Here is an 8,836-nt window from a genome sequence, read left to right as displayed (position 1 = left end):
TTAAAAACTAACATAATCATAAATATTCTTCATTTTGTACCTACTCTACTTTATGAATTAGTATTTTCATTCTACTTCAACCATCCACATTCACTGTTTCTACTTTATAATCATCCCAAACTAAAATCTCTATTCTAGCGACTCCTCTTTTCCTTATACTGTTCAAAAAGCAGGTACTTTCCCTTCCCTTATCTGAATGTTCACCCCTGGCTGGAAAAAAATGACCATTTTAATTTCTTATACCCATCACATTTCCTTTTTCTCTAGTTTTTCACTCATAAATATGATAAATTCTTGTCACTATCATTAACTCCAGCATACATATTTAGGGGCATGATTATCAGTGTTATTAACCTCATCACATATACTTAACAAAACACTAATTCTTTCCCTCAGACTTACATGAAATTTGCATGCTCATTATGCTCATTTATGCATCTAATCTGGCTATAAAACATGTATATCAACAGCCTAAAAATTTTCTTGGAGCAATGTAGCTTCTCATGGCAAGTGAATAGATAAATTTATCTCAGTTTAAACTCATAATTTCATTGATTTATAGAAGAAGTAAACATTATAAATCACACAATATATGCTAATCAGGCTTAGAAAAAGACATGATATAAAAATGTTAGTTATAGAAGAGGCCAAGGAATTTTGTGATCATCAGACTTTAACATGTACAAGTAAAGTTGGGCATATAGGAATATTTGTAGCCTTAAAAACATATTGTTTTAACTTATTCTATGCTCTATATACATATTTTATTCATATTAAGCTTATTTTGCATTTTCTCTCCTCTTTTAAAAATAATTGAAAATCACTCAGTTATTCATTCATCCAACAAATATTTATTAAACAATTACTTGTTTCAAGTGCTCTTCAATGTGTTGTGGAAAACAATGAAACAAAACAGACAAAAACTTACATTCTAATAGAAAGATATATATAAATAAAAGGTAAGATATATTGAATGTTAGTGACAAAAGATGATGAGAAAATTAAGCCGTAAGAGTATATGGTTGTGGCAGGTGGTATTTTTCAATTATAGCTACAACTATATCACTCATCTGACATGCTGTTTTACAATGTGATGTTATACCACCTTGCCTTCAAAAGATGGTGTCTAGGCCACATTCTCATGAATCTTCGTGAATCTGAGACTACTTTAAACAAAATAATACATTAGAAATGAGATTATGTGGTTTTGCAGTCAGAGCCACAATAAGGATTTCACTTTGTCCATCAGGACACTAGCTTTTTGAGTTCTGTGCCTCCTTATAAGAAGTCTGATTATCCTGCTATCCCTATTCTCAGAGCAAGTCCAGAGCATGTGGGGAAATGACCTGCAGGTCCTCTGACTGAAAATCCCATCTGAGGTCCCAACTGAAAGGAGAGTGTGTGTTTAAAGACACTTGCAGATGATTTCAGTCCACAACCTTCAAGCTGTGGATAAACCAATCTACTCTTGCCCTGTCCAGATTCCCGACCCACAGAATATGTGAACATAACAAGTGGTGGTTTTCAGACAAAGATGTCACAAAGAAAGAAAACTATGGGCCAATATCACTGATGAACATAGATGCAAAAATCCTGAACAAAATACCATCAAACAGAATCCAACAGCACATTAAAAGGATCATACACTATGATCAACTGGGGTTTATCCAAGGGATGCAAGGGTTCTTCAATATATGCAAATCAAGCAATGTGATAAACCATATTAACAAATTAAAGGAGAAAAATCATACAGTCATCTCAATAGATGCAGAAAAAGCTTTTGACAAAATTCAACACCCATTTCTGATAAAAACTCTCCAGAAAGTGGGCATAGAGGGAACTTACCTCAACGTAATAAAGGCCATATATGACAACCCACAGCCAACATCGTTCTCAATGGTAAAAAACTGAAACCATTTCCTCTAAGATCAGGAACAAGACAAGATTGTCCACTCTCACCACTATTATTCAAAATAGGTTTGGAAGTTTTATCCACAGCAATTAGAGACGAAAAAGAAATAAAAGGAATCCAAATCAGAAAAGAAGAAGTAAAACTGTCACTGTTTGCAGATGACATGATACTATACATAGAGAATCCTAAAGACTCTACCAGAAAACTACTAGAGCTAATCAATGAATTTGGTAAAGTAGCAGGATACAAAATTAATGCACAGAAATCTCTTGCATTCCTACACACTAATGATGAAAAATCTGAAAGATAAATTAAGGAAACACTCCCACTTACCATTACAACAAAAGGAATAAAATACCTAGGAACAAACCTACCTAAGGAGACAAAAGACCTGTATGCAGAAAGCTATAAGACACTGATGAAAGAAATTAAAGATGATACAAACAGATGGAGAGATATACCATGTTCTTGGATTGGAAGAATCAAAATTGTGCAAATGACTATACTACCCAAAGCAATCCACAGATTCAGTGAAATCCCTATGAAACTACCAATGGCATTTTCCACAGAACTAAAACAAAAAATTTCACAATTTGTATGGAAACACAAAAGACCCTGAATAGCCAAAGCAATCTTGAGGAAGAAAAACGGAGCTGGAGGAATCAAGCTCCTGGACTTCAGACTATACTACAAAGCTACAGTAATCAAGACAGCATGGTACTGGCACAAAAACAGAAATATAGATCAATGGAACAGGATAGAAATCCCAGAGATAAACCCACACACATATGGTCACCTTATTTTTGATAAAAGAGGCAAGAATATACAATGGAGAAAAGACAGTCTCTTCAACAAGTGGTGCTGGGAAAACTGGACAGCTACATGTAAAAGAATGAAATCAGAACACTCCCTAACACCATACACAAAAATAAACTCAAAATGGATTAAAGACCTACATGTAAGGCCAGACACTATCAAACTCTTAGAGGAAAACATAGGCAGAACACTCTATGACATAAATCACAGCAAGATCCTTTTTGACCCACCTCCTAGAGAAATGGAAATAAAAACAAAAATAAACAAATGGGACCTAATGAAACTTCAAAGCTTTTGCACAGCAAAGGAAACCATATACAAGATGAAAAGACAACCCTCAGAATGGGAGAAAATATTTTCAAATGAAGCAACTGACAAAGGATTAATCTCCAAAATTTACAAGTAGCTCATGCAGCTCAATATCAAAAAAACAAACAACACAATCCAAAAATTGGCAGAAGACCTAAATAGACATTTCTCCAAAGAAGATATACATATTGCCAACAAATACATGAAAGGATGCTGAACAACACTAATCATTAGAGAAATGCAAATCAAAACTACAATGAGGTATCACCTCACACCAGTCAGAACGTCCATCATCAAAATATCTACAAACAATAAATGTTGGAGAGGGTGTGGAGAAAAGGGAACCCTCTTGCACTGTTGGTGGGAATGTAAATTGATACAGCCACTATGGAGAACAGTATGGAGGTTCCTTAAAAAACTAAAAATAGAACTACCATATGACCCAGCAATCCCACCACTGGGCATATATCCAGAGAAAACCATAATTCAAAAAGACTCATGTACCACAATGTTCATTGCAGCACTATTTACAATAGCCAGGACATGGAAGCAACCTAAGTGTCCATTGACAGATGAATGGATAAAGAAGATGTGGCACATATATACAATGGAATTTTACTCAGCCATAAAAAGAAATGAAATTATTTGTAGTGAGGTGGCTGGACCTAGAGTCTGTCATACAGAGTGAAGTAAGCAGAAAGAGAAAAACAAATACCGTATGCTAACACATACCTATGGAATCTAAAAAGAAAAAAAAAAGGAAAAATGGTTCTGAAGAACCTAGTGGCAGGACAGGAATAAAGACACAGATGTAGAGAATGGACTTGATGACACGGGGCGGGGGAAGTGTAAGCTGGGATGAAGTGAGAGAGTAGCACTGACATATATACACCACCAAATGTAAAATAGCTAGTGGGAAGCAGCCGCATATCACAGGGAGATCAGCTTGGTGCTTTGTAACCACCTAGAGGGGTGGGATAAGGAGGTTGGGAGCAAGATGTAAGAGGGAGGAGATGTGGAGATATATGTATATGTATAGCTGATTCACTTTGTTATAAAGCAGAAATTAACACACCATTGTAAAGCAATTATACTCCAATAAAGATGTTAAAAAAAAAAAAGTGGTGGTTTTATGCCATTTTTTTTTTTTTGCAATGGTGTGTTGCAATAACTATAAAATGGGGTCTTACAGTTTAGACAGGATGACCAGAGAAAAATAACATTTATGTTGTTTTTACTTAGATGAAAACTTAGATAACCAAGTGGAGTTATCAGTAAAGGAGAGGGGACATAAGACTGATGTTTGGATGAAGGTCCAGGGCCAAGAGAAACCTTCAGTGGCCCTCCTTTGGGAAATATTGCATAGAAGTTCAGTGTTCTAAAAGTTCTCTAACTTTCCTTAGTACCATTACATAAGTTCAAAATAAAATGTTTTCCAGCTTCCAGAGTCTTTTTCAATTATATCCATGGAATACTGGGTTAGATATTTTAAAATTGTTAGTACATGTTTTGCACATATTTATAATGTGCATGATTTTTAACTATATTTTTTTCTTATTTTAGTTTCAATGTAAATTATTAGAGCTGACTACTTCAGGTTCTCCTCATTTACTTAAAACTCTTTGCCTGTCTCTTCTATTTGTTGAGCAAATAAATAAGCAGATATATTTACCTAAACTATCAGGTTTGATTTCCTGAATTTGCTTGATTCTAAGATGTATGATAAAAATGCATAATTAATTTACATAAAAGCACATGCTTTAAAATTATATTTACATATTAGTTCCAAGAATAACCCTGAATTCATAAAAGATAAAATATTGAAAAATGCTCGAGGACACCAATAATTTATAATAGTACAATGTTTGGTTTGTCTTTTTATATGTAAATTTTAGAAGCGTTCTTTTAAAAAATGTACCTTAAAATCATTCAGGTAAAAGCAATTTTTCCATATGAACAACAACAAAGAGATAATTAGGAAATGGTCATTTACCTTGTGAGACTTTATGATTTATATTATTCTAACCTATATCAATATAGTACTCTACATCTTTAAATAAAATGAGTATTAGTGTTAATGAATAGAGAAAAAGAGTGAAATTATTTATTTTAATCTCCTCACCTGCACTTTCCATGTTCTCTGGGTTATAGTAATCCATGCTTAATATTTATCTTGAGTTTTTTTAATTTTTCTTTATTTTTATTTTTTATTGAGGTATAATTGACATGCAACATTATATTATATAACATGTTAGTTTCAGGTATACAACGTAATGATTCAATTTCATGAGATATTTTTGATGTCTGTCATAGTGTAACTTGGAAGGACCTCTTCTATGCATTAGCATAATTGTATATATTAGAATTTTCTATTTAGGACAAAACATTATCATCTAAAGGAAGAAAAAATTAAGGTGAATTTTTAATAATATTTACTATAAATTTCTTTTCCACAATATGGAAAACTTATGCATTATTTGAATTCCATTTCATAAAATGCTCTGTAAAATAATTGGCCTACATCATTTAATTATCATTGTGTAAAAAGAAATCCAGCGTCCTGTAGCTTAAAATCAACTACTATTTATTATAAGTTGAATTTCCCATGGCTTGCATGGCTTGGCTAATCTAGTTTGGGCCCAGTTTATGTTGAGTTTGCTCAGGTATCAGTGGTTGGCTGGATCTGAAATTTGGTCAGGGCTCTATTCTCAGCTGGGCTTTCCTGGGACATCTCAGCTGATACTTCTCTGCTTTAGTTGTCATTCATCCCCTTTTAAGGACCATCAGACTTATCACGTTGACATCAGAAGCTCAAGAGTTAGTGAGTATCATCTTGCAAATGCTTTTCAAGACACTGCTGATATCAGGTCATATTGACCTAAGCAAGTCACAAACTAAGCCCAGGCACAGAGAATTAAACTTACCCACAGTGGGAAAGCATTGAGAACTTACACAGAAAAATGCACAGATAGAAGTGGTGAGGAAATTGGGCCGTTAATGAAATCTAAGCACAGTCTGTAAACAGTGTCAAATTAGTCTTACAAGTTCTTTTTGTCCTTTCTCATCTCCATCTGCTTTTGATTTTCAATCTCATATGTATACTTTTTCTTTCTATACATATTACCAAAAATATATTTAATTATTCAAGTATAAATGATTCACAAAAATTCACATTATATTTCCCACAGAATTAATTCCATTTTAATAGTTAAAAGTGTTTATATAAATGTATGAAAGTGAATGTTCAGAAATCAGCTAATGAGTTATGAAGGGTTTGGGAATTACTATAGTCTTATTAGCCATTCTTTCTTTCTTTCTTTCTTTCTTTATTTATTTATTTTTGGCTGTGTTGGGTCTTCGTTTCTGTGTGAGGGCTTTCTCTAGTTGTGGCAAGCGGGGGCCACTCTTCATCGCGGTGCGCGGGCCTCTCACTATCGCGGCCTCTCTTGTTGCGGAGCACAGGCTCCAGACGCGCAGGCTCAGTAATTGTGGCTCACGGGCCTAGTTGCTCCGCGGCATGTGGGATCTTCCCAGACCAGGGCTCGAACCCGTGTCCCCTGCATTAGCAGGCAGATTCTCAACCACTGCGCCACCAGGGAAGCCCTTATTAGCCATTTTTGATTCCCCTTTGTTGTAAACAAATTATTATTTGTAAACAGCCATGAATAATATCTTGAAGTCAAGTTTTTTTGGTCCTATTTATTAAGCAAATAATGATGAAAATAATAGACATTATTTTAATTGTTATAACTGTTTTTGTAACAGTGACAAAATGTATACAAAACATAAATATTTTGGTACTATATACCTTTTAATAATTTATAAGTCAAAGGAAACATATTAGTTAAAAAAAGTTAATCTAGAAATTTATCTATGTGGCACAACAAACTGAATCATAAACAAATCTCTAAGACTGCCCATCTTTGATATAATATACTGCATATCAAGTGACTAAAAATTTGAATAATTATTACTCTCTAATTAGCATAATATTATTAATATATCTAGATGTCAGATTTACAGGGTTGAATAATGTATTTTTCCATTTTTAGTGGATTATATGTCATTTTTATAAAGTTTTTTTCCCAACAAAAACAAAATATGATAGATTTATGCTACTTCATACTATTTACTAGATGTCTCTGAGGCATAGTTTAGAGATGCACTGTGTGCAATAGATGTATAAATGATTTGTTTACATTACTCTATATAAATTATTTGTTTGCTTAATGTCTTGGAAATGATTTGATGTATTATAGTTGCTGATCCTGTTCTCATTGGAGTAGTACAATAAACAAGATCTGTGTCTAATTTGGTCTTCTTTTAGCTTATCTGAACCAAAGAAAGGTGTTTTTATCTCCATTATACTTTATATTAATGACACTTTTATCAATTTCATATTAATGTATCACATTTATGTTTCCATTTCCCCTTATTAAATATTATTTCAAAAATTATGAAATATTTCAAACAAGAAAAAGTAGAGCATAATATAAAATATATCTATGCATACTCTACCAAAACGTAATATAAGTTAATAGCATTTTGCCACATTTGCATCTGACATATTATTTGAAAAATATAAAGCATTAGAAATGATATGATGCTTTCTTTGACCTCTCAATCATCCTTCATTGAGGCAATATCCTGATCTCAATGCTTGTACCATGGATTAATATTATATCTTTACTACATATTAATATAATTATGTACAATATATAATATTTTGCTGCTTTAATATACAAGTATAAAATCATCTATACATGTCATTTTTGTAACTTATTGGTTTTACTCATAATTTTGTGTTCCAGGTTAACCTATGTTTATAAATTTTTTAAAAGTTCATTTTATGAATAACCCATTTATTTATTTTCCCAGTTCACATGAGCCATAATATTTTTTACAGGACATATCTAGAATGAATTTGTTGAGTCTTATGACTTGAGATTATTCATATTTAACAGCTGTACTAGTTACCAATCACTGCGTTAAACATTTCTCCAAAACATGGCTACTTAAAGGAATAAACATTTATTTTTTTTCACAGTTTCTGTGGGTGAGGAATCCAGGCATGCCTCAGCTGCCTTAGATATCTCACAAAGCCATAGTCCTCTCAAGGTACAACTGAGGGTGGATTTGCTTTCACACGCACTCATGTAGTTGTTGGCAGGATCCAATACACCACATGTTGAACTAAGAGCCCAGATTCCTCACTGGCTATTGATGGAAATCCAGCCTCAATCCTCTCCACAGATCATTTCACAATAAGTCAGCTGACTTCATCAAACAGAGCAAGGGAGAGATCCTAACCTCTGTAATCTAATCTCAGAAGTGACATCCTGTCAACTTTTGCCACAGTCCACATGTTAGAAGCAAGCGACTAAGTCAGCACATACTCAGGTAAAAGAGATTACACAACGGAAAGAATACCAAGGGTTGAGCTCATTGGTAACTATTTCAGAAGCTACTTACCGCATGGGCTATTAGCATAGTACTTTCAAAGTGATTGATCCAAATTTTTTTTAATTATATTATTATTATTTAAATTATATGCTGAGATATAATCAGCATATAATATTCTGTAAGTTTAGGTGTGCAACATGTTGATTTGATACATTTATATATTTCAATTACCAACACAACATAAGCTAACACTTCTTTCATGACACATAATTATCATTTATTTTTTGCAGTGGGAATGATTAAGGTCTAGTCTCTCAAATTTGAAGATTATAATACAGTATTCTCAACTGTAATCACTATGCTCTGCATTAGATATCTGGAACTTATTTATATATT

This window comes from Balaenoptera acutorostrata, chromosome 2, assembly GCF_949987535.1.
Source record: "Balaenoptera acutorostrata chromosome 2, mBalAcu1.1, whole genome shotgun sequence".
Taxonomy (NCBI): domain Eukaryota; kingdom Metazoa; phylum Chordata; class Mammalia; order Artiodactyla; family Balaenopteridae; genus Balaenoptera; species Balaenoptera acutorostrata.
This window is presented reverse-complemented; position numbering follows the sequence as displayed.